At 45.9% G+C, this 26,271-nt stretch overlaps 11 non-coding genes across 11 annotated transcripts; all 11 read left to right on the top strand.

Moving 5' to 3' along the window:
* Positions 1-1,941: 1,941 nt before the first annotated feature.
* Positions 1,942-2,132, top strand: LOC130344381 (U2 spliceosomal RNA). The gene has a single exon (XR_008883323.1). It is a non-coding gene; the product is annotated as a U2 spliceosomal RNA (small nuclear RNA).
* A 2,081-nt stretch (positions 2,133-4,213) lies between these two features.
* LOC130344379 (U2 spliceosomal RNA) lies at positions 4,214-4,404 on the top strand. Its single transcript, XR_008883322.1, has one exon. It is a non-coding gene; the product is annotated as a U2 spliceosomal RNA (small nuclear RNA).
* Positions 4,405-6,490: 2,086 nt separating this feature from the next.
* On the top strand, positions 6,491-6,681 carry LOC130344378 (U2 spliceosomal RNA). The gene has a single exon (XR_008883321.1). It is a non-coding gene; the product is annotated as a U2 spliceosomal RNA (small nuclear RNA).
* Positions 6,682-8,766: 2,085 nt separating this feature from the next.
* On the top strand, positions 8,767-8,957 carry LOC130344377 (U2 spliceosomal RNA). Its single transcript, XR_008883320.1, has one exon. It is a non-coding gene; the product is annotated as a U2 spliceosomal RNA (small nuclear RNA).
* A 2,088-nt stretch (positions 8,958-11,045) lies between these two features.
* On the top strand, positions 11,046-11,236 carry LOC130344376 (U2 spliceosomal RNA). The gene has a single exon (XR_008883319.1). It is a non-coding gene; the product is annotated as a U2 spliceosomal RNA (small nuclear RNA).
* A 2,091-nt stretch (positions 11,237-13,327) lies between these two features.
* Positions 13,328-13,518, top strand: LOC130344375 (U2 spliceosomal RNA). The gene has a single exon (XR_008883318.1). It is a non-coding gene; the product is annotated as a U2 spliceosomal RNA (small nuclear RNA).
* Positions 13,519-15,613: 2,095 nt separating this feature from the next.
* On the top strand, positions 15,614-15,804 carry LOC130344364 (U2 spliceosomal RNA). Its single transcript, XR_008883312.1, has one exon. It is a non-coding gene; the product is annotated as a U2 spliceosomal RNA (small nuclear RNA).
* A 2,081-nt stretch (positions 15,805-17,885) lies between these two features.
* On the top strand, positions 17,886-18,076 carry LOC130344352 (U2 spliceosomal RNA). Its single transcript, XR_008883301.1, has one exon. It is a non-coding gene; the product is annotated as a U2 spliceosomal RNA (small nuclear RNA).
* Positions 18,077-20,161: 2,085 nt separating this feature from the next.
* Positions 20,162-20,352, top strand: LOC130344420 (U2 spliceosomal RNA). The gene has a single exon (XR_008883360.1). It is a non-coding gene; the product is annotated as a U2 spliceosomal RNA (small nuclear RNA).
* Positions 20,353-22,447: 2,095 nt separating this feature from the next.
* LOC130344408 (U2 spliceosomal RNA) lies at positions 22,448-22,638 on the top strand. Its single transcript, XR_008883349.1, has one exon. It is a non-coding gene; the product is annotated as a U2 spliceosomal RNA (small nuclear RNA).
* Positions 22,639-24,728: 2,090 nt separating this feature from the next.
* On the top strand, positions 24,729-24,919 carry LOC130344396 (U2 spliceosomal RNA). Its single transcript, XR_008883337.1, has one exon. It is a non-coding gene; the product is annotated as a U2 spliceosomal RNA (small nuclear RNA).
* Positions 24,920-26,271: the final 1,352 nt, after the last annotated feature.

Raw genomic sequence — 26,271 nt, 5'->3', positions numbered from 1 at the left:
GCTTGTGTCTGGCCGCTGTTGGAGCGTCCAGGCACAGGACTTCTGCTGCTGCTGACTAAATGGCCTCCTTAATTGGATCATTTGAGTAGCCAGCACACCTGTGCAGGTAGGGCATGACATGATAGGCAGCTGCCTTGATAGCGGGTGGGTGCTGAATGTTCCTAATTGACAAAATAAGATTAATGCTTATGAAGAAATATAAAATCTCATCCCTTCCCCAATATCGCGCCACACCCCTACCCCTTAATTCCCTGGTTGAACTTGATGGACATATGTCTTTTTTCGACCGTACTAACTATGTAACTATGTAACATAACATGGGGGGGGGGGGTCTCCTGGCTGTTCACACAGGTGTGTCATTGCTGTACATTGACCATGCATTGCTTCTGTGGTATTGCAAAGGCAAAGACAAATGCTTCCAGCCATCCATTGCACTAATGGATTGGTCATCAGCTGGCTGTCTATGTCCCGCATCAATATAGACCAAAGTACAGAGGGTTAGGCTATGCTATTGTGCACCTACCTGATGCATCAGAAGGTGCGAGGCCCTTGCTAAATTCTGTGCACAGACTTTGAGATCTATGCTTTAGACTGTATCTAAACCTGCTCCAACATGGACTGACATTCTGGCCTACTTTCAGCCGATGCGACTTGTCTGTCGCTGAACAGTCGCTTTTTATGTATTCAGCACCTATGTATAATGTTGTAAAAATGCTCTAGAAGCTAAAGTCGCAGAAATGTCACACATATTTGGCCTGCAACTTTCTGTGCGACAAATTCAGACAGGAAAAATCAGTATAAATCCTTAGAAAATTATCCCCCAGTGTCTCCATCTGCTGGCGGTATTGAATAAGCATTGCTGCACTGATGGGGTATGCATTAGACGAAAAAAAAGAAGAAAAAGAAGAATAATACGCCCAGAAAAGAGGCGAAAAGGAGAAAAACGTAAAAAAACGTGAAAAAAAAGTAAGAGGAAGAGAAGGGAAAAAAAGGTGGAAATGGGTTTAAAAGTGATTTCGGCGGAGAAATATATATATATATATATATATATATATATATATATATATACGCGCACACACACACATATATATAAACGTATTCTCCGTTGAGATATTGCAGCCGCTGCTGTGTCCAGGCCCAGGAGCCTTAGCACTGTGCTGTGATGTCACTCAATACCACTGACATCACTAGGTGTAAACAACATCTCTCCTTTGCTGTGTATGTGACTATGGAGCTGTTTGGTGATGTCGTCTATTATGGCCTTCATAGAAGCAACAGGAGATTGTTGCATCCATCTAGAACCCTCAGAACTACAGTGCTATGATGTCACTCACTTCCACAGGCCTTGCAGAGTGTAAACAACAACAACCCAGCTTTGTTGTGTATGTAACCATAGGGATTTGTGATGTCACCTAGAACCTTCACAGCAGCGACAGCTTTATGAGGAGCATCAGCACTGCTCTGCCTGAGCAGAACCATCACCGCCATAGGTTGTCAAATAACCCGGGTTTAACCCACACAGGTAAGTCCAATGGGGTGCAGGCATGTCCTCTATGCTTACAGCTTCCCGTGGGTGTTGGTTTGATACCGTTTGGGGACAGCCAAGGAGGCATCTGCAGGCAACAAAGGTAGGTGTGTGCTTGTGTGTGTGTTTCCTATGCAGATCCTAAGCCCAGTGTCACATGCAAGTAGGAGGAGTAAGAAGGGTTCCTGGCAAATCCGGGTTATGGATTGCATTTAAAAAGGCCCCGTGGGAGTGCAATGGGCCCCTGTCTTGCTGCTTAGCAATAATGGTATGGGTTTAGGTTCTGCTGTGTGTACTGGTGGTTGACTGCCCCCCAGCCCAGAGTGTGCATGGAAAATTGTCTGGCAGCCTCCCTGACAGCAAGCAGTGATAGTGCCCATGAAGGGGACCTTGTTGGGCCCGCCCCTTTCACGGTTATCGCTTCTCGGCCTTTTGGCTAAGATCAAGTGTAGTATCTGTTCTTATCAGTTTAATATCTGATACGTCCCCTATCTGGGGACCATATATTAAATGGATTTTTGAGAACGGGGGCCGATTTCGAAGCTTGCTTCCGTCGCCCTATGCATTGACCCGATATGGCAGTATCTTCGGGTACAGTGCACCACCCCCTTACAGGGTTAAAAAGAAAGATTCCTACTTTCATTGCTACCTGCTTGCTGGCTAGCCAGCTAGCCAGCCCTGTGGGCCTTGCTGCTGCTGCTGCTGCAGCCAAAAAACAAAAGGTGGTGCTGCTGCTGCTTCTGCTTCTGCTTGTGTCTGGCCGCTGTTGGAGCGTCCAGGCACAGGACTTCTGCTGCTGCTGACTAAATGGCCTCCTTAATTGGATCATTTGAGTAGCCAGCACACCTGTGCAGGTAGGGCATGACATGATAGGCAGCTGCCTTGATAGCGGGTGGGTGCTGAATGTTCCTAATTGACAAAATAAGATTAATGCTTATGAAGAAATATAAAATCTCATCCCTTCCCCAATATCGCGCCACACCCCTACCCCTTAATTCCCTGGTTGAACTTGATGGACATATGTCTTTTTTCGACCGTACTAACTATGTAACTATGTAACATAACATGGGGGGGGGGGTCTCCTGGCTGTTCACACAGGTGTGTCATTGCTGTACATTGACCATGCATTGCTTCTGTGGTATTGCAAAGGCAAAGACAAATGCTTCCAGCCATCCATTGCACTAATGGATTGGTCATCAGCTGGCTGTCTATGTCCCGCATCAATATAGACCAAAGTACAGAGGGTTAGGCTATGCTATTGTGCACCTACCTGATGCATCAGAAGGTGCGAGGCCCTTGCTAAATTCTGTGCACAGACTTTGAGATCTATGCTTTAGACTGTATCTAAACCTGCTCCAACATGGACTGACATTCTGGCCTACTTTCAGCCGATGCGACTTGTCTGTCGCTGAACAGTCGCTTTTTATGTATTCAGCACCTATGTATAATGTTGTAAAAATGCTCTAGAAGCTAAAGTCGCAGAAATGTCGCACATATTTGGCCTGCAACTTTCTGTGCGACAAATTCAGACAGGAAAAATCAGTATAAATCCTTAGAAAATTATCCCCCAGTGTCTCCATCTGCTGGCGGTATTGAATAAGCATTGCTGCACTGATGGGGTATGCATTAGACGAAAAAAAAGAAGAAAAAGATGAATAATACGCCCAGAAAAGAGGCGAAAAGGAGAAAAACGTAAAAAAACGTGAAAAAAAAGTAAGAGGAAGAGAAGGGAAAAAAAGGTGGAAATGGGTTTAAAAGTGATTTCGGCGGAGAAATATATATATATATATATATATATATATATATATATATATACGCGCACACACACACATATATATAAACGTATTCTCCGTTGAGATATTGCAGCCGCTGCTGTGTCCAGGCCCAGGAGCCTTAGCACTGTGCTGTGATGTCACTCAATACCACTGACATCACTAGGTGTAAACAACATCTCTCCTTTGCTGTGTATGTGACTATGGAGCTGTCTGGTGATGTCGTCTATTATGGCCTTCATAGAAGCAACAGGAGATTGTTGCATCCATCTAGAACCCTCAGAACTACAGTGCTATGATGTCACTCACTTCCACAGGCCTTGCAGAGTGTAAACAACAACAACCCAGCTTTGTTGTGTATGTAACCATAGGGATTTGTGATGTCACCTAGAACCTTCACAGCAGCGACAGCTTTATGAGGAGCATCAGCACTGCTCTGCCTGAGCAGAACCATCACCGCCATAGGTTGTCAAATAACCCGGGTTTAACCCACACAGGTAAGTCCAATGGGGTGCAGGCATGTCCTCTATGCTTACAGCTTCCCGTGGGTGTTGGTTTGATACCGTTTGGGGACAGCCAAGGAGGCATCTGCAGGCAACAAAGGTAGGTGTGTGCTTGTGTGTGTGTTTCCTATGCAGATCCTAAGCCCAGTGTCACATGCAAGTAGGAGGAGTAAGAAGGGTTCCTGGCAAATCCGGGTTATGGATTGCATTTAAAAAGGCCCCGTGGGAGTGCAATGGGCCCCTGTCTTGCTGCTTAGCAATAATGGTATGGGTTTAGGTTCTGCTGTGTGTACTGGTGGTTGACTGCCCCCCAGCCCAGAGTGTGCATGGAAAATTGTCTGGCAGCCTCCCTGACAGCAAGCAGTGATAGTGCCCATGAAGGGGACCTTGTTGGGCCCGCCCCTTTCACGGTTATCGCTTCTCGGCCTTTTGGCTAAGATCAAGTGTAGTATCTGTTCTTATCAGTTTAATATCTGATACGTCCCCTATCTGGGGACCATATATTAAATGGATTTTTGAGAACGGGGGCCGATTTCGAAGCTTGCTTCCGTCGCCCTATGCATTGACCCGATATGGCAGTATCTTCGGGTACAGTGCACCACCCCCTTACAGGGTTAAAAAGAAAGATTCCTACTTTCATTGCTACCTGCTTGCTGGCTAGCCAGCTAGCCAGCCCTGTGGGCCTTGCTGCTGCTGCTGCTGCAGCCAAAAAACAAAAGGTGGTGCTGCTGCTGCTTCTGCTTCTGCTTGTGTCTGGCCGCTGTTGGAGCGTCCAGGCACAGGACTTCTGCTGCTGCTGACTAAATGGCCTCCTTAATTGGATCATTTGAGTAGCCAGCACACCTGTGCAGGTAGGGCATGACATGATAGGCAGCTGCCTTGATAGCGGGTGGGTGCTGAATGTTCCTAATTGACAAAATAAGATTAATGCTTATGAAGAAATATAAAATCTCATCCCTTCCCCAATATCGCGCCACACCCCTACCCCTTAATTCCCTGGTTGAACTTGATGGACATATGTCTTTTTTCGACCGTACTAACTATGTAACTATGTAACATAACATGGGGGGGGGGGGTCTCCTGGCTGTTCACACAGGTGTGTCATTGCTGTACATTGACCATGCATTGCTTCTGTGGTATTGCAAAGGCAAAGACAAATGCTTCCAGCCATCCATTGCACTAATGGATTGGTCATCAGCTGGCTGTCTATGTCCCGCATCAATATAGACCAAAGTACAGAGGGTTAGGCTATGCTATTGTGCACCTACCTGATGCATCAGAAGGTGCGAGGCCCTTGCTAAATTCTGTGCACAGACTTTGAGATCTATGCTTTAGACTGTATCTAAACCTGCTCCAACATGGACTGACATTCTGGCCTACTTTCAGCCGATGCGACTTGTCTGTCGCTGAACAGTCGCTTTTTATGTATTCAGCACCTATGTATAATGTTGTAAAAATGCTCTAGAAGCTAAAGTCGCAGAAATGTCACACATATTTGGCCTGCAACTTTCTGTGCGACAAATTCAGACAGGAAAAATCAGTATAAATCCTTAGAAAATTATCCCCCAGTGTCTCCATCTGCTGGCGGTATTGAATAAGCATTGCTGCACTGATGGGGTATGCATTAGACGAAAAAAAAGAAGAAAAAGAAGAATAATACGCCCAGAAAAGAGGCGAAAAGGAGAAAAACGTAAAAAAACGTGAAAAAAAAGTAAGAGGAAGAGAAGGGAAAAAAAGGTGGAAATGGGTTTAAAAGTGATTTCGGCGGAGAAATATATATATATATATATATATATATATATATATATATATATATACGCGCACACACACACATATATATAAACGTATTCTCCGTTGAGATATTGCAGCCGCTGCTGTGTCCAGGCCCAGGAGCCTTAGCACTGTGCTGTGATGTCACTCAATACCACTGACATCACTAGGTGTAAACAACATCTCTCCTTTGCTGTGTATGTGACTATGGAGCTGTTTGGTGATGTCGTCTATTATGGCCTTCATAGAAGCAACAGGAGATTGTTGCATCCATCTAGAACCCTCAGAACTACAGTGCTATGATGTCACTCACTTCCACAGGCCTTGCAGAGTGTAAACAACAACAACCCAGCTTTGTTGTGTATGTAACCATAGGGATTTGTGATGTCACCTAGAACCTTCACAGCAGCGACAGCTTTATGAGGAGCATCAGCACTGCTCTGCCTGAGCAGAACCATCACCGCCATAGGTTGTCAAATAACCCGGGTTTAACCCACACAGGTAAGTCCAATGGGGTGCAGGCATGTCCTCTATGCTTACAGCTTCCCGTGGGTGTTGGTTTGATACCGTTTGGGGACAGCCAAGGAGGCATCTGCAGGCAACAAAGGTAGGTGTGTGCTTGTGTGTGTGTTTCCTATGCAGATCCTAAGCCCAGTGTCACATGCAAGTAGGAGGAGTAAGAAGGGTTCCTGGCAAATCCGGGTTATGGATTGCATTTAAAAAGGCCCCGTGGGAGTGCAATGGGCCCCTGTCTTGCTGCTTAGCAATAATGGTATGGGTTTAGGTTCTGCTGTGTGTACTGGTGGTTGACTGCCCCCCAGCCCAGAGTGTGCATGGAAAATTGTCTGGCAGCCTCCCTGACAGCAAGCAGTGATAGTGCCCATGAAGGGGACCTTGTTGGGCCCGCCCCTTTCACGGTTATCGCTTCTCGGCCTTTTGGCTAAGATCAAGTGTAGTATCTGTTCTTATCAGTTTAATATCTGATACGTCCCCTATCTGGGGACCATATATTAAATGGATTTTTGAGAACGGGGGCCGATTTCGAAGCTTGCTTCCGTCGCCCTATGCATTGACCCGATATGGCAGTATCTTCGGGTACAGTGCACCACCCCCTTACAGGGTTAAAAAGAAAGATTCCTACTTTCATTGCTACCTGCTTGCTGGCTAGCCAGCTAGCCAGCCCTGTGGGCCTTGCTGCTGCTGCTGCTGCAGCCAAAAAACAAAAGGTGGTGCTGCTGCTGCTTCTGCTTCTGCTTGTGTCTGGCCGCTGTTGGAGCGTCCAGGCACAGGACTTCTGCTGCTGCTGACTAAATGGCCTCCTTAATTGGATCATTTGAGTAGCCAGCACACCTGTGCAGGTAGGGCATGACATGATAGGCAGCTGCCTTGATAGCGGGTGGGTGCTGAATGTTCCTAATTGACAAAATAAGATTAATGCTTATGAAGAAATATAAAATCTCATCCCTTCCCCAATATCGCGCCACACCCCTACCCCTTAATTCCCTGGTTGAACTTGATGGACATATGTCTTTTTTCGACCGTACTAACTATGTAACTATGTAACATAACATGGGGGGGGGGGGTCTCCTGGCTGTTCACACAGGTGTGTCATTGCTGTACATTGACCATGCATTGCTTCTGTGGTATTGCAAAGGCAAAGACAAATGCTTCCAGCCATCCATTGCACTAATGGATTGGTCATCAGCTGGCTGTCTATGTCCCGCATCAATATAGACCAAAGTACAGAGGGTTAGGCTATGCTATTGTGCACCTACCTGATGCATCAGAAGGTGCGAGGCCCTTGCTAAATTCTGTGCACAGACTTTGAGATCTATGCTTTAGACTGTATCTAAACCTGCTCCAACATGGACTGACATTCTGGCCTACTTTCAGCCGATGCGACTTGTCTGTCGCTGAACAGTCGCTTTTTATGTATTCAGCACCTATGTATAATGTTGTAAAAATGCTCTAGAAGCTAAAGTCGCAGAAATGTCACACATATTTGGCCTGCAACTTTCTGTGCGACAAATTCAGACAGGAAAAATCAGTATAAATCCTTAGAAAATTATCCCCCAGTGTCTCCATCTGCTGGCGGTATTGAATAAGCATTGCTGCACTGATGGGGTATGCATTAGACGAAAAAAAAGAAGAAAAAGAAGAATAATACGCCCAGAAAAGAGGCGAAAAGGAGAAAAACGTAAAAAAACGTGAAAAAAAAGTAAGAGGAAGAGAAGGGAAAAAAAGGTGGAAATGGGTTTAAAAGTGATTTCGGCGGAGAAATATATATATATATATATATATATATATATATATATATATATATACGCGCACACACACACATATATATAAACGTATTCTCCGTTGAGATATTGCAGCCGCTGCTGTGTCCAGGCCCAGGAGCCTTAGCACTGTGCTGTGATGTCACTCAATACCACTGACATCACTAGGTGTAAACAACATCTCTCCTTTGCTGTGTATGTGACTATGGAGCTGTTTGGTGATGTCGTCTATTATGGCCTTCATAGAAGCAACAGGAGATTGTTGCATCCATCTAGAACCCTCAGAACTACAGTGCTATGATGTCACTCACTTCCACAGGCCTTGCAGAGTGTAAACAACAACAACCCAGCTTTGTTGTGTATGTAACCATAGGGATTTGTGATGTCACCTAGAACCTTCACAGCAGCGACAGCTTTATGAGGAGCATCAGCACTGCTCTGCCTGAGCAGAACCATCACCGCCATAGGTTGTCAAATAACCCGGGTTTAACCCACACAGGTAAGTCCAATGGGGTGCAGGCATGTCCTCTATGCTTACAGCTTCCCGTGGGTGTTGGTTTGATACCGTTTGGGGACAGCCAAGGAGGCATCTGCAGGCAACAAAGGTAGGTGTGTGCTTGTGTGTGTGTTTCCTATGCAGATCCTAAGCCCAGTGTCACATGCAAGTAGGAGGAGTAAGAAGGGTTCCTGGCAAATCCGGGTTATGGATTGCATTTAAAAAGGCCCCGTGGGAGTGCAATGGGCCCTGTCTTGCTGCTTAGCAATAATGGTATGGGTTTAGGTTCTGCTGTGTGTACTGGTGGTTGACTGCCCCCCAGCCCAGAGTGTGCATGGAAAATTGTCTGGCAGCCTCCCTGACAGCAAGCAGTGATAGTGCCCATGAAGGGGACCTTGTTGGGCCCGCCCCTTTCACGGTTATCGCTTCTCGGCCTTTTGGCTAAGATCAAGTGTAGTATCTGTTCTTATCAGTTTAATATCTGATACGTCCCCTATCTGGGGACCATATATTAAATGGATTTTTGAGAACGGGGGCCGATTTCGAAGCTTGCTTCCGTCGCCCTATGCATTGACCCGATATGGCAGTATCTTCGGGTACAGTGCACCACCCCCTTACAGGGTTAAAAAGAAAGATTCCTACTTTCATTGCTACCTGCTTGCTGGCTAGCCAGCTAGCCAGCCCTGTGGGCCTTGCTGCTGCTGCTGCTGCAGCCAAAAAACAAAAGGTGGTGCTGCTGCTGCTTCTGCTTCTGCTTGTGTCTGGCCGCTGTTGGAGCGTCCAGGCACAGGACTTCTGCTGCTGCTGACTAAATGGCCTCCTTAATTGGATCATTTGAGTAGCCAGCACACCTGTGCAGGTAGGGCATGACATGATAGGCAGCTGCCTTGATAGCGGGTGGGTGCTGAATGTTCCTAATTGACAAAATAAGATTAATGCTTATGAAGAAATATAAAATCTCATCCCTTCCCCAATATCGCGCCACACCCCTACCCCTTAATTCCCTGGTTGAACTTGATGGACATATGTCTTTTTTCGACCGTACTAACTATGTAACTATGTAACATAACATGGGGGGGGGGGGTCTCCTGGCTGTTCACACAGGTGTGTCATTGCTGTACATTGACCATGCATTGCTTCTGTGGTATTGCAAAGGCAAAGACAAATGCTTCCAGCCATCCATTGCACTAATGGATTGGTCATCAGCTGGCTGTCTATGTCCCGCATCAATATAGACCAAAGTACAGAGGGTTAGGCTATGCTATTGTGCACCTACCTGATGCATCAGAAGGTGCGAGGCCCTTGCTAAATTCTGTGCACAGACTTTGAGATCTATGCTTTAGACTGTATCTAAACCTGCTCCAACATGGACTGACATTCTGGCCTACTTTCAGCCGATGCGACTTGTCTGTCGCTGAACAGTCGCTTTTTATGTATTCAGCACCTATGTATAATGTTGTAAAAATGCTCTAGAAGCTAAAGTCGCAGAAATGTCACACATATTTGGCCTGCAACTTTCTGTGCGACAAATTCAGACAGGAAAAATCAGTATAAATCCTTAGAAAATTATCCCCCAGTGTCTCCATCTGCTGGCGGTATTGAATAAGCATTGCTGCACTGATGGGGTATGCATTAGACGAAAAAAAAGAAGAAAAAGAAGAATAATACGCCCAGAAAAGAGGCGAAAAGGAGAAAAACGTAAAAAAACGTGAAAAAAAAGTAAGAGGAAGAGAAGGGAAAAAAAGGTGGAAATGGGTTTAAAAGTGATTTCGGCGGAGAAATATATATATATATATATATATATATATATATATATATATATATATACGCGCACACACACACATATATATAAACGTATTCTCCGTTGAGATATTGCAGCCGCTGCTGTGTCCAGGCCCAGGAGCCTTAGCACTGTGCTGTGATGTCACTCAATACCACTGACATCACTAGGTGTAAACAACATCTCTCCTTTGCTGTGTATGTGACTATGGAGCTGTTTGGTGATGTCGTCTATTATGGCCTTCATAGAAGCAACAGGAGATTGTTGCATCCATCTAGAACCCTCAGAACTACAGTGCTATGATGTCACTCACTTCCACAGGCCTTGCAGAGTGTAAACAACAACAACCCAGCTTTGTTGTGTATGTAACCATAGGGATTTGTGATGTCACCTAGAACCTTCACAGCAGCGACAGCTTTATGAGGAGCATCAGCACTGCTCTGCCTGAGCAGAACCATCACCGCCATAGGTTGTCAAATAACCCGGGTTTAACCCACACAGGTAAGTCCAATGGGGTGCAGGCATGTCCTCTATGCTTACAGCTTCCCGTGGGTGTTGGTTTGATACCGTTTGGGGACAGCCAAGGAGGCATCTGCAGGCAACAAAGGTAGGTGTGTGCTTGTGTGTGTGTTTCCTATGCAGATCCTAAGCCCAGTGTCACATGCAAGTAGGAGGAGTAAGAAGGGTTCCTGGCAAATCCGGGTTATGGATTGCATTTAAAAAGGCCCCGTGGGAGTGCAATGGGCCCCTGTCTTGCTGCTTAGCAATAATGGTATGGGTTTAGGTTCTGCTGTGTGTACTGGTGGTTGACTGCCCCCCAGCCCAGAGTGTGCATGGAAAATTGTCTGGCAGCCTCCCTGACAGCAAGCAGTGATAGTGCCCATGAAGGGGACCTTGTTGGGCCCGCCCCTTTCACGGTTATCGCTTCTCGGCCTTTTGGCTAAGATCAAGTGTAGTATCTGTTCTTATCAGTTTAATATCTGATACGTCCCCTATCTGGGGACCATATATTAAATGGATTTTTGAGAACGGGGGCCGATTTCGAAGCTTGCTTCCGTCGCCCTATGCATTGACCCGATATGGCAGTATCTTCGGGTACAGTGCACCACCCCCTTACAGGGTTAAAAAGAAAGATTCCTACTTTCATTGCTACCTGCTTGCTGGCTAGCCAGCTAGCCAGCCCTGTGGGCCTTGCTGCTGCTGCTGCTGCAGCCAAAAAACAAAAGGTGGTGCTGCTGCTGCTTCTGCTTCTGCTTGTGTCTGGCCGCTGTTGGAGCGTCCAGGCACAGGACTTCTGCTGCTGCTGACTAAATGGCCTCCTTAATTGGATCATTTGAGTAGCCAGCACACCTGTGCAGGTAGGGCATGACATGATAGGCAGCTGCCTTGATAGCGGGTGGGTGCTGAATGTTCCTAATTGACAAAATAAGATTAATGCTTATGAAGAAATATAAAATCTCATCCCTTCCCCAATATCGCGCCACACCCCTACCCCTTAATTCCCTGGTTGAACTTGATGGACATATGTCTTTTTTCGACCGTACTAACTATGTAACTATGTAACATAACATGGGGGGGGGGGGTCTCCTGGCTGTTCACACAGGTGTGTCATTGCTGTACATTGACCATGCATTGCTTCTGTGGTATTGCAAAGGCAAAGACAAATGCTTCCAGCCATCCATTGCACTAATGGATTGGTCATCAGCTGGCTGTCTATGTCCCGCATCAATATAGACCAAAGTACAGAGGGTTAGGCTATGCTATTGTGCACCTACCTGATGCATCAGAAGGTGCGAGGCCCTTGCTAAATTCTGTGCACAGACTTTGAGATCTATGCTTTAGACTGTATCTAAACCTGCTCCAACATGGACTGACATTCTGGCCTACTTTCAGCCGATGCGACTTGTCTGTCGCTGAACAGTCGCTTTTTATGTATTCAGCACCTATGTATAATGTTGTAAAAATGCTCTAGAAGCTAAAGTCGCAGAAATGTCACACATATTTGGCCTGCAACTTTCTGTGCGACAAATTCAGACAGGAAAAATCAGTATAAATCCTTAGAAAATTATCCCCCAGTGTCTCCATCTGCTGGCGGTATTGAATAAGCATTGCTGCACTGATGGGGTATGCATTAGACGAAAAAAAAGAAGAAAAAGAAGAATAATACGCCCAGAAAAGAGGCGAAAAGGAGAAAAACGTAAAAAAACGTGAAAAAAAAGTAAGAGGAAGAGAAGGGAAAAAAAGGTGGAAATGGGTTTAAAAGTGATTTCGGCGGAGAATATATATATATATATATATATATATATATATATATATATATATATATATACGCGCACACACACACATATATATAAACGTATTCTCCGTTGAGATATTGCAGCCGCTGCTGTGTCCAGGCCCAGGAGCCTTAGCACTGTGCTGTGATGTCACTCAATACCACTGACATCACTAGGTGTAAACAACATCTCTCCTTTGCTGTGTATGTGACTATGGAGCTGTTTGGTGATGTCGTCTATTATGGCCTTCATAGAAGCAACAGGAGATTGTTGCATCCATCTAGAACCCTCAGAACTACAGTGCTATGATGTCACTCACTTCCACAGGCCTTGCAGAGTGTAAACAACAACAACCCAGCTTTGTTGTGTATGTAACCATAGGGATTTGTGATGTCACCTAGAACCTTCACAGCAGCGACAGCTTTATGAGGAGCATCAGCACTGCTCTGCCTGAGCAGAACCATCACCGCCATAGGTTGTCAAATAACCCGGGTTTAACCCACACAGGTAAGTCCAATGGGGTGCAGGCATGTCCTCTATGCTTACAGCTTCCCGTGGGTGTTGGTTTGATACCGTTTGGGGACAGCCAAGGAGGCATCTGCAGGCAACAAAGGTAGGTGTGTGCTTGTGTGTGTGTTTCCTATGCAGATCCTAAGCCCAGTGTCACATGCAAGTAGGAGGAGTAAGAAGGGTTCCTGGCAAATCCGGGTTATGGATTGCATTTAAAAAGGCCCCGTGGGAGTGCAATGGGCCCCTGTCTTGCTGCTTAGCAATAATGGTATGGGTTTAGGTTCTGCTGTGTGTACTGGTGGTTGACTGCCCCCCAGCCCAGAGTGTGCATGGAAAATTGTCTGGCAGCCTCCCTGACAGCAAGCAGTGATAGTGCCCATGAAGGGGACCTTGTTGGGCCCGCCCCTTTCACGGTTATCGCTTCTCGGCCTTTTGGCTAAGATCAAGTGTAGTATCTGTTCTTATCAGTTTAATATCTGATACGTCCCCTATCTGGGGACCATATATTAAATGGATTTTTGAGAACGGGGGCCGATTTCGAAGCTTGCTTCCGTCGCCCTATGCATTGACCCGATATGGCAGTATCTTCGGGTACAGTGCACCACCCCCTTACAGGGTTAAAAAGAAAGATTCCTACTTTCATTGCTACCTGCTTGCTGGCTAGCCAGCTAGCCAGCCCTGTGGGCCTTGCTGCTGCTGCTGCTGCAGCCAAAAAACAAAAGGTGGTGCTGCTGCTGCTTCTGCTTCTGCTTGTGTCTGGCCGCTGTTGGAGCGTCCAGGCACAGGACTTCTGCTGCTGCTGACTAAATGGCCTCCTTAATTGGATCATTTGAGTAGCCAGCACACCTGTGCAGGTAGGGCATGACATGATAGGCAGCTGCCTTGATAGCGGGTGGGTGCTGAATGTTCCTAATTGACAAAATAAGATTAATGCTTATGAAGAAATATAAAATCTCATCCCTTCCCCAATATCGCGCCACACCCCTACCCCTTAATTCCCTGGTTGAACTTGATGGACATATGTCTTTTTTCGACCGTACTAACTATGTAACTATGTAACATAACATGGGGGGGGGGGTCTCCTGGCTGTTCACACAGGTGTGTCATTGCTGTACATTGACCATGCATTGCTTCTGTGGTATTGCAAAGGCAAAGACAAATGCTTCCAGCCATCCATTGCACTAATGGATTGGTCATCAGCTGGCTGTCTATGTCCCGCATCAATATAGACCAAAGTACAGAGGGTTAGGCTATGCTATTGTGCACCTACCTGATGCATCAGAAGGTGCGAGGCCCTTGCTAAATTCTGTGCACAGACTTTGAGATCTATGCTTTAGACTGTATCTAAACCTGCTCCAACATGGACTGACATTCTGGCCTACTTTCAGCCGATGCGACTTGTCTGTCGCTGAACAGTCGCTTTTTATGTATTCAGCACCTATGTATAATGTTGTAAAAATGCTCTAGAAGCTAAAGTCGCAGAAATGTCACACATATTTGGCCTGCAACTTTCTGTGCGACAAATTCAGACAGGAAAAATCAGTATAAATCCTTAGAAAATTATCCCCCAGTGTCTCCATCTGCTGGCGGTATTGAATAAGCATTGCTGCACTGATGGGGTATGCATTAGACGAAAAAAAAGAAGAAAAAGATGAATAATACGCCCAGAAAAGAGGCGAAAAGGAGAAAAACGTAAAAAAACGTGAAAAAAAAGTAAGAGGAAGAGAAGGGAAAAAAAGGTGGAAATGGGTTTAAAAGTGATTTCGGCGGAGAAATATATATATATATATATATATATATATATATATATATATATATATATATATATACGCGCACACACACACATATATATAAACGTATTCTCCGTTGAGATATTGCAGCCGCTGCTGTGTCCAGGCCCAGGAGCCTTAGCACTGTGCTGTGATGTCACTCAATACCACTGACATCACTAGGTGTAAACAACATCTCTCCTTTGCTGTGTATGTGACTATGGAGCTGTCTGGTGATGTCGTCTATTATGGCCTTCATAGAAGCAACAGGAGATTGTTGCATCCATCTAGAACCCTCAGAACTACAGTGCTATGATGTCACTCACTTCCACAGGCCTTGCAGAGTGTAAACAACAACAACCCAGCTTTGTTGTGTATGTAACCATAGGGATTTGTGATGTCACCTAGAACCTTCACAGCAGCGACAGCTTTATGAGGAGCATCAGCACTGCTCTGCCTGAGCAGAACCATCACCGCCATAGGTTGTCAAATAACCCGGGTTTAACCCACACAGGTAAGTCCAATGGGGTGCAGGCATGTCCTCTATGCTTACAGCTTCCCGTGGGTGTTGGTTTGATACCGTTTGGGGACAGCCAAGGAGGCATCTGCAGGCAACAAAGGTAGGTGTGTGCTTGTGTGTGTGTTTCCTATGCAGATCCTAAGCCCAGTGTCACATGCAAGTAGGAGGAGTAAGAAGGGTTCCTGGCAAATCCGGGTTATGGATTGCATTTAAAAAGGCCCCGTGGGAGTGCAATGGGCCCCTGTCTTGCTGCTTAGCAATAATGGTATGGGTTTAGGTTCTGCTGTGTGTACTGGTGGTTGACTGCCCCCCAGCCCAGAGTGTGCATGGAAAATTGTCTGGCAGCCTCCCTGACAGCAAGCAGTGATAGTGCCCATGAAGGGGACCTTGTTGGGCCCGCCCCTTTCACGGTTATCGCTTCTCGGCCTTTTGGCTAAGATCAAGTGTAGTATCTGTTCTTATCAGTTTAATATCTGATACGTCCCCTATCTGGGGACCATATATTAAATGGATTTTTGAGAACGGGGGCCGATTTCGAAGCTTGCTTCCGTCGCCCTATGCATTGACCCGATATGGCAGTATCTTCGGGTACAGTGCACCACCCCCTTACAGGGTTAAAAAGAAAGATTCCTACTTTCATTGCTACCTGCTTGCTGGCTAGCCAGCTAGCCAGCCCTGTGGGCCTTGCTGCTGCTGCTGCTGCAGCCAAAAAACAAAAGGTGGTGCTGCTGCTGCTTCTGCTTCTGCTTGTGTCTGGCCGCTGTTGGAGCGTCCAGGCACAGGACTTCTGCTGCTGCTGACTAAATGGCCTCCTTAATTGGATCATTTGAGTAGCCAGCACACCTGTGCAGGTAGGGCATGACATGATAGGCAGCTGCCTTGATAGCGGGTGGGTGCTGAATGTTCCTAATTGACAAAATAAGATTAATGCTTATGAAGAAATATAAAATCTCATCCCTTCCCCAATATCGCGCCACACCCCTACCCCTTAATTCCCTGGTTGAACTTGATGGACATATGTCTTTTTTCGACCGTACTAACTATGTAACTATGTAACATAACATGGGGGGGGGGGTCTCCTGGCTGTTCACACAGGTGTGTCATTGCTGTACATTGACCATGCATTGCTTCTGTGGTATTGCAAAGGCAAAGACAAATGCTTCCAGCCATCCATTGCACTAATGGATTGGTCATCAGCTGGCTGTCTATGTCCCGCATCAATATAGACCAAAGTACAGAGGGTTAGGCTATGCTATTGTGCACCTACCTGATGCATCAGAAGGTGCGAGGCCCTTGCTAAATTCTGTGCACAGACTTTGAGATCTATGCTTTAGACTGTATCTAAACCTGCTCCAACATGGACTGACATTCTGGCCTACTTTCAGCCGATGCGACTTGTCTGTCGCTGAACAGTCGCTTTTTATGTATTCAGCACCTATGTATAATGTTGTAAAAATGCTCTAGAAGCTAAAGTCGCAGAAATGTCACACATATTTGGCCTGCAACTTTCTGTGCGACAAATTCAGACAGGAAAAATCAGTATAAATCCTTAGAAAATTATCCCCCAGTGTCTCCATCTGCTGGCGGTATTGAATAAGCATTGCTGCACTGATGGGGTATGCATTAGACGAAAAAAAAGAAGAAAAAGAAGAATAATACGCCCAGAAAAGAGGCGAAAAGGAGAAAAACGTAAAAAAACGTGAAAAAAAAGTAAGAGGAAGAGAAGGGAAAAAAAGGTGGAAATGGGTTTAAAAGTGATTTCGGCGGAGAAATATATATATATATATATATATATATATATATATATATATACGCGCACACACACACATATATATAAACGTATTCTCCGTTGAGATATTGCAGCCGCTGCTGTGTCCAGGCCCAGGAGCCTTAGCACTGTGCTGTGATGTCACTCAATACCACTGACATCACTAGGTGTAAACAACATCTCTCCTTTGCTGTGTATGTGACTATGGAGCTGTTTGGTGATGTCGTCTATTATGGCCTTCATAGAAGCAACAGGAGATTGTTGCATCCATCTAGAACCCTCAGAACTACAGTGCTATGATGTCACTCACTTCCACAGGCCTTGCAGAGTGTAAACAACAACAACCCAGCTTTGTTGTGTATGTAACCATAGGGATTTGTGATGTCACCTAGAACCTTCACAGCAGCGACAGCTTTATGAGGAGCATCAGCACTGCTCTGCCTGAGCAGAACCATCACCGCCATAGGTTGTCAAATAACCCGGGTTTAACCCACACAGGTAAGTCCAATGGGGTGCAGGCATGTCCTCTATGCTTACAGCTTCCCGTGGGTGTTGGTTTGATACCGTTTGGGGACAGCCAAGGAGGCATCTGCAGGCAACAAAGGTAGGTGTGTGCTTGTGTGTGTGTTTCCTATGCAGATCCTAAGCCCAGTGTCACATGCAAGTAGGAGGAGTAAGAAGGGTTCCTGGCAAATCCGGGTTATGGATTGCATTTAAAAAGGCCCCGTGGGAGTGCAATGGGCCCCTGTCTTGCTGCTTAGCAATAATGGTATGGGTTTAGGTTCTGCTGTGTGTACTGGTGGTTGACTGCCCCCCAGCCCAGAGTGTGCATGGAAAATTGTCTGGCAGCCTCCCTGACAGCAAGCAGTGATAGTGCCCATGAAGGGGACCTTGTTGGGCCCGCCCCTTTCACGGTTATCGCTTCTCGGCCTTTTGGCTAAGATCAAGTGTAGTATCTGTTCTTATCAGTTTAATATCTGATACGTCCCCTATCTGGGGACCATATATTAAATGGATTTTTGAGAACGGGGGCCGATTTCGAAGCTTGCTTCCGTCGCCCTATGCATTGACCCGATATGGCAGTATCTTCGGGTACAGTGCACCACCCCCTTACAGGGTTAAAAAGAAAGATTCCTACTTTCATTGCTACCTGCTTGCTGGCTAGCCAGCTAGCCAGCCCTGTGGGCCTTGCTGCTGCTGCTGCTGCAGCCAAAAAACAAAAGGTGGTGCTGCTGCTGCTTCTGCTTCTGCTTGTGTCTGGCCGCTGTTGGAGCGTCCAGGCACAGGACTTCTGCTGCTGCTGACTAAATGGCCTCCTTAATTGGATCATTTGAGTAGCCAGCACACCTGTGCAGGTAGGGCATGACATGATAGGCAGCTGCCTTGATAGCGGGTGGGTGCTGAATGTTCCTAATTGACAAAATAAGATTAATGCTTATGAAGAAATATAAAATCTCATCCCTTCCCCAATATCGCGCCACACCCCTACCCCTTAATTCCCTGGTTGAACTTGATGGACATATGTCTTTTTTCGACCGTACTAACTATGTAACTATGTAACATAACATGGGGGGGGGGGGGTCTCCTGGCTGTTCACACAGGTGTGTCATTGCTGTACATTGACCATGCATTGCTTCTGTGGTATTGCAAAGGCAAAGACAAATGCTTCCAGCCATCCATTGCACTAATGGATTGGTCATCAGCTGGCTGTCTATGTCCCGCATCAATATAGACCAAAGTACAGAGGGTTAGGCTATGCTATTGTGCACCTACCTGATGCATCAGAAGGTGCGAGGCCCTTGCTAAATTCTGTGCACAGACTTTGAGATCTATGCTTTAGACTGTATCTAAACCTGCTCCAACATGGACTGACATTCTGGCCTACTTTCAGCCGATGCGACTTGTCTGTCGCTGAACAGTCGCTTTTTATGTATTCAGCACCTATGTATAATGTTGTAAAAATGCTCTAGAAGCTAAAGTCGCAGAAATGTCACACATATTTGGCCTGCAACTTTCTGTGCGACAAATTCAGACAGGAAAAATCAGTATAAATCCTTAGAAAATTATCCCCCAGTGTCTCCATCTGCTGGCGGTATTGAATAAGCATTGCTGCACTGATGGGGTATGCATTAGACGAAAAAAAAGAAGAAAAAGAAGAATAATACGCCCAGAAAAGAGGCGAAAAGGAGAAAAACGTAAAAAAACGTGAAAAAAAAGTAAGAGGAAGAGAAGGGAAAAAAAGGTGGAAATGGGTTTAAAAGTGATTTCGGCGGAGAAATATATATATATATATATATATATATATATATATATATATATACGCGCACACACACACATATATATAAACGTATTCTCCGTTGAGATATTGCAGCCGCTGCTGTGTCCAGGCCCAGGAGCCTTAGCACTGTGCTGTGATGTCACTCAATACCACTGACATCACTAGGTGTAAACAACATCTCTCCTTTGCTGTGTATGTGACTATGGAGCTGTTTGGTGATGTCGTCTATTATGGCCTTCATAGAAGCAACAGGAGATTGTTGCATCCATCTAGAACCCTCAGAACTACAGTGCTATGATGTCACTCACTTCCACAGGCCTTGCAGAGTGTAAACAACAACAACCCAGCTTTGTTGTGTATGTAACCATAGGGATTTGTGATGTCACCTAGAACCTTCACAGCAGCGACAGCTTTATGAGGAGCATCAGCACTGCTCTGCCTGAGCAGAACCATCACCGCCATAGGTTGTCAAATAACCCGGGTTTAACCCACACAGGTAAGTCCAATGGGGTGCAGGCATGTCCTCTATGCTTACAGCTTCCCGTGGGTGTTGGTTTGATACCGTTTGGGGACAGCCAAGGAGGCATCTGCAGGCAACAAAGGTAGGTGTGTGCTTGTGTGTGTGTTTCCTATGCAGATCCTAAGCCCAGTGTCACATGCAAGTAGGAGGAGTAAGAAGGGTTCCTGGAAAATCCGGGTTATGGATTGCATTTAAAAAGGCCCCGTGGGAGTGCAATGGGCCCCTGTCTTGCTGCTTAGCAATAATGGTATGGGTTTAGGTTCTGCTGTGTGTACTGGTGGTTGACTGCCCCCCAGCCCAGAGTGTGCATGGAAAATTGTCTGGCAGCCTCCCTGACAGCAAGCAGTGATAGTGCCCATGAAGGGGACCTTGTTGGGCCCGCCCCTTTCACGGTTATCGCTTCTCGGCCTTTTGGCTAAGATCAAGTGTAGTATCTGTTCTTATCAGTTTAATATCTGATACGTCCCCTATCTGGGGACCATATATTAAATGGATTTTTGAGAACGGGGGCCGATTTCGAAGCTTGCTTCCGTCGCCCTATGCATTGACCCGATATGGCAGTATCTTCGGGTACAGTGCACCACCCCCTTACAGGGTTAAAAAGAAAGATTCCTACTTTCATTGCTACCTGCTTGCTGGCTAGCCAGCTAGCCAGCCCTGTGGGCCTTGCTGCTGCTGCTGCTGCAGCCAAAAAACAAAAGGTGGTGCTGCTGCTGCTTCTGCTTCTGCTTGTGTCTGGCCGCTGTTGGAGCGTCCAGGCACAGGACTTCTGCTGCTGCTGACTAAATGGCCTCCTTAATTGGATCATTTGAGTAGCCAGCACACCTGTGCAGGTAGGGCATGACATGATAGGCAGCTGCCTTGATAGCGGGTGGGTGCTGAATGTTCCTAATTGACAAAATAAGATTAATGCTTATGAAGAAATATAAAATCTCATCCCTTCCCCAATATCGCGCCACACCCCTACCCCTTAATTCCCTGGTTGAACTTGATGGACATATGTCTTTTTTCGACCGTACTAACTATGTAACTATGTAACATAACATGGGGGGGGGGGTCTCCTGGCTGTTCACACAGGTGTGTCATTGCTGTACATTGACCATGCATTGCTTCTGTGGTATTGCAAAGGCAAAGACAAATGCTTCCAGCCATCCATTGCACTAATGGATTGGTCATCAGCTGGCTGTCTATGTCCCGCATCAATATAGACCAAAGTACAGAGGGTTAGGCTATGCTATTGTGCACCTACCTGATGCATCAGAAGGTGCGAGGCCCTTGCTAAATTCTGTGCACAGACTTTGAGATCTATGCTTTAGACTGTATCTAAACCTGCTCCAACATGGACTGACATTCTGGCCTACTTTCAGCCGATGCGACTTGTCTGTCGCTGAACAGTCGCTTTTTATGTATTCAGCACCTATGTATAATGTTGTAAAAATGCTCTAGAAGCTAAAGTCGCAGAAATGTCACACATATTTGGCCTGCAACTTTCTGTGCGACAAATTCAGACAGGAAAAATCAGTATAAATCCTTAGAAAATTATCCCCCAGTGTCTCCATCTGCTGGCGGTATTGAATAAGCATTGCTGCACTGATGGGGTATGCATTAGACGAAAAAAAAGAAGAAAAAGAAGAATAATACGCCCAGAAAAGAGGCGAAAAGGAGAAAAACGTAAAAAAACGTGAAAAAAAAGTAAGAGGAAGAGAAGGGAAAAAAAGGTGGAAATGGGTTTAAAAGTGATTTCGGCGGAGAAATATATATATATATATATATATATATATATATATATATATATATATATATATATACGCGCACACACACACATAGATATAAACGTATTCTCCGTTGAGATATTGCAGCCGCTGCTGTGTCCAGGCCCAGGAGCCTTAGCACTGTGCTGTGATGTCACTCAATACCACTGACATCACTAGGTGTAAACAACATCTCTCCTTTGCTGTGTATGTGACTATGGAGCTGTTTGGTGATGTCGTCTATTATGGCCTTCATAGAAGCAACAGGAGATTGTTGCATCCATCTAGAACCCTCAGAACTACAGTGCTATGATGTCACTCACTTCCACAGGCCTTGCAGAGTGTAAACAACAACAACCCAGCTTTGTTGTGTATGTAACCATAGGGATTTGTGATGTCACCTAGAACCTTCACAGCAGCGACAGCTTTATGAGGAGCATCAGCACTGCTCTGCCTGAGCAGAACCATCACCGCCATAGGTTGTCAAATAACCCGGGTTTAACCCACACAGGTAAGTCCAATGGGGTGCAGGCATGTCCTCTATGCTTACAGCTTCCCGTGGGTGTTGGTTTGATACCGTTTGGGGACAGCCAAGGAGGCATCTGCAGGCAACAAAGGTAGGTGTGTGCTTGTGTGTGTGTTTCCTATGCAGATCCTAAGCCCAGTGTCACATGCAAGTAGGAGGAGTAAGAAGGGTTCCTGGCAAATCCGGGTTATGGATTGCATTTAAAAAGGCCCCGTGGGAGTGCAATGGGCCCCTGTCTTGCTGCTTAGCAATAATGGTATGGGTTTAGGTTCTGCTGTGTGTACTGGTGGTTGACTGCCCCCCAGCCCAGAGTGTGCATGGAAAATTGTCTGGCAGCCTCCCTGACAGCAAGCAGTGATAGTGCCCATGAAGGGGACCTTGTTGGGCCCGCCCCTTTCACGGTTATCGCTTCTCGGCCTTTTGGCTAAGATCAAGTGTAGTATCTGTTCTTATCAGTTTAATATCTGATACGTCCCCTATCTGGGGACCATATATTAAATGGATTTTTGAGAACGGGGGCCGATTTCGAAGCTTGCTTCCGTCGCCCTATGCATTGACCCGATATGGCAGTATCTTCGGGTACAGTGCACCACCCCCTTACAGGGTTAAAAAGAAAGATTCCTACTTTCATTGCTACCTGCTTGCTGGCTAGCCAGCTAGCCAGCCCTGTGGGCCTTGCTGCTGCTGCTGCTGCAGCCAAAAAACAAAAGGTGGTGCTGCTGCTGCTTCTGCTTCTGCTTGTGTCTGGCCGCTGTTGGAGCGTCCAGGCACAGGACTTCTGCTGCTGCTGACTAAATGGCCTCCTTAATTGGATCATTTGAGTAGCCAGCACACCTGTGCAGGTAGGGCATGACATGATAGGCAGCTGCCTTGATAGCGGGTGGGTGCTGAATGTTCCTAATTGACAAAATAAGATTAATGCTTATGAAGAAATATAAAATCTCATCCCTTCCCCAATATCGCGCCACACCCCTACCCCTTAATTCCCTGGTTGAACTTGATGGACATATGTCTTTTTTCGACCGTACTAACTATGTAACTATGTAACATAACATGGGGGGGGGGGGGGTCTCCTGGCTGTTCACACAGGTGTGTCATTGCTGTACATTGACCATGCATTGCTTCTGTGGTATTGCAAAGGCAAAGACAAATGCTTCCAGCCATCCATTGCACTAATGGATTGGTCATCAGCTGGCTGTCTATGTCCCGCATCAATATAGACCAAAGTACAGAGGGTTAGGCTATGCTATTGTGCACCTACCTGATGCATCAGAAGGTGCGAGGCCCTTGCTAAATTCTGTGCACAGACTTTGAGATCTATGCTTTAGACTGTATCTAAACCTGCTCCAACATGGACTGACATTCTGGCCTACTTTCAGCCGATGCGACTTGTCTGTCGCTGAACAGTCGCTTTTTATGTATTCAGCACCTATGTATAATGTTGTAAAAATGCTCTAGAAGCTAAAGTCGCAGAAATGTCACACATATTTGGCCTGCAACTTTCTGTGCGACAAATTCAGACAGGAAAAATCAGTATAAATCCTTAGAAAATTATCCCCCAGTGTCTCCATCTGCTGGCGGTATTGAATAAGCATTGCTGCACTGATGGGGTATGCATTAGACGAAAAAAAAGAAGAAAAAGAAGAATAATACGCCCAGAAAAGAGGCGAAAAGGAGAAAAACGTAAAAAAACGTGAAAAAAAAGTAAGAGGAAGAGAAGGGAAAAAAAGGTGGAAATGGGTTTAAAAGTGATTTCGGCGGAGAAATATATATATATATATATATATATATATATATATATATATATATATACGCGCACACACACACATATATATAAACGTATTCTCCGTTGAGATATTGCAGCCGCTGCTGTGTCCAGGCCCAGGAGCCTTAGCACTGTGCTGTGATGTCACTCAATACCACTGACATCACTAGGTGTAAACAACATCTCTCCTTTGCTGTGTATGTGACTATGGAGCTGTTTGGTGATGTCGTCTATTATGGCCTTCATAGAAGCAACAGGAGATTGTTGCATCCATCTAGAACCCTCAGAACTACAGTGCTATGATGTCACTCACTTCCACAGGCCTTGCAGAGTGTAAACAACAACAACCCAGCTTTGTTGTGTATGTAACCATAGGGATTTGTGATGTCACCTAGAACCTTCACAGCAGCGACAGCTTTATGAGGAGCATCAGCACTGCTCTGCCTGAGCAGAACCATCACCGCCATAGGTTGTCAAATAACCCGGGTTTAACCCACACAGGTAAGTCCAATGGGGTGCAGGCATGTCCTCTATGCTTACAGCTTCCCGTGGGTGTTGGTTTGATACCGTTTGGGGACAGCCAAGGAGGCATCTGCAGGCAACAAAGGTAGGTGTGTGCTTGTGTGTGTGTTTCCTATGCAGATCCTAAGCCCAGTGTCACATGCAAGTAGGAGGAGTAAGAAGGGTTCCTGGCAAATCCGGGTTATGGATTGCATTTAAAAAGGCCCCGTGGGAGTGCAATGGGCCCCTGTCTTGCTGCTTAGCAATAATGGTATGGGTTTAGGTTCTGCTGTGTGTACTGGTGGTTGACTGCCCCCCAGCCCAGAGTGTGCATGGAAAATTGTCTGGCAGCCTCCCTGACAGCAAGCAGTGATAGTGCCCATGAAGGGGACCTTGTTGGGCCCGCCCCTTTCACGGTTATCGCTTCTCGGCCTTTTGGCTAAGATCAAGTGTAGTATCTGTTCTTATCAGTTTAATATCTGATACGTCCCCTATCTGGGGACCATATATTAAATGGATTTTTGAGAACGGGGGCCGATTTCGAAGCTTGCTTCCGTCGCCCTATGCATTGACCCGATATGGCAGTATCTTCGGGTACAGTGCACCACCCCCTTACAGGGTTAAAAAGAAAGATTCCTACTTTCATTGCTACCTGCTTGCTGGCTAGCCAGCTAGCCAGCCCTGTGGGCCTTGCTGCTGCTGCTGCTGCAGCCAAAAAACAAAAGGTGGTGCTGCTGCTGCTTCTGCTTCTGCTTGTGTCTGGCCGCTGTTGGAGCGTCCAGGCACAGGACTTCTGCTGCTGCTGACTAAATGGCCTCCTTAATTGGATCATTTGAGTAGCCAGCACACCTGTGCAGGTAGGGCATGACATGATAGGCAGCTGCCTTGATAGCGGGTGGGTGCTGAATGTTCCTAATTGACAAAATAAGATTAATGCTTATGAAGAAATATAAAATCTCATCCCTTCCCCAATATCGCGCCACACCCCTACCCCTTAATTCCCTGGTTGAACTTGATGGACATATGTCTTTTTTCGACCGTACTAACTATGTAACTATGTAACATAACATGGGGGGGGGGGGTCTCCTGGCTGTTCACACAGGTGTGTCATTGCTGTACATTGACCATGCATTGCTTCTGTGGTATTGCAAAGGCAAAGACAAATGCTTCCAGCCATCCATTGCACTAATGGATTGGTCATCAGCTGGCTGTCTATGTCCCGCATCAATATAGACCAAAGTACAGAGGGTTAGGCTATGCTATTGTGCACCTACCTGATGCATCAGAAGGTGCGAGGCCCTTGCTAAATTCTGTGCACAGACTTTGAGATCTATGCTTTAGACTGTATCTAAACCTGCTCCAACATGGACTGACATTCTGGCCTACTTTCAGCCGATGCGACTTGTCTGTCGCTGAACAGTCGCTTTTTATGTATTCAGCACCTATGTATAATGTTGTAAAAATGCTCTAGAAGCTAAAGTCGCAGAAATGTCACACATATTTGGCCTGCAACTTTCTGTGCGACAAATTCAGACAGGAAAAATCAGTATAAATCCTTAGAAAATTATCCCCCAGTGTCTCCATCTGCTGGCGGTATTGAATAAGCATTGCTGCACTGATGGGGTATGCATTAGACGAAAAAAAAGAAGAAAAAGAAGAATAATACGCCCAGAAAAGAGGCGAAAAGGAGAAAAACGTAAAAAAACGTGAAAAAAAAGTAAGAGGAAGAGAAGGGAAAAAAAGGTGGAAATGGGTTTAAAAGTGATTTCGGCGGAGAAATATATATATATATATATATATATATATATATATATACGCGCACACACACACATATATATAAACGTATTCTCCGTTGAGATATTGCAGCCGCTGCTGTGTCCAGGCCCAGGAGCCTTAGCACTGTGCTGTGATGTCACTCAATACCACTGACATCACTAGGTGTAAACAACATCTCTCCTTTGC

This window comes from Hyla sarda, unplaced genomic scaffold (assembly GCF_029499605.1).
Source record: "Hyla sarda isolate aHylSar1 unplaced genomic scaffold, aHylSar1.hap1 scaffold_718, whole genome shotgun sequence".
Classification (NCBI taxonomy): Eukaryota; Metazoa; Chordata; class Amphibia; order Anura; family Hylidae; genus Hyla; species Hyla sarda.
Note: the sequence above shows the minus strand (reverse complement) of the source record. Positions and strands in the feature narration are given on the sequence as shown.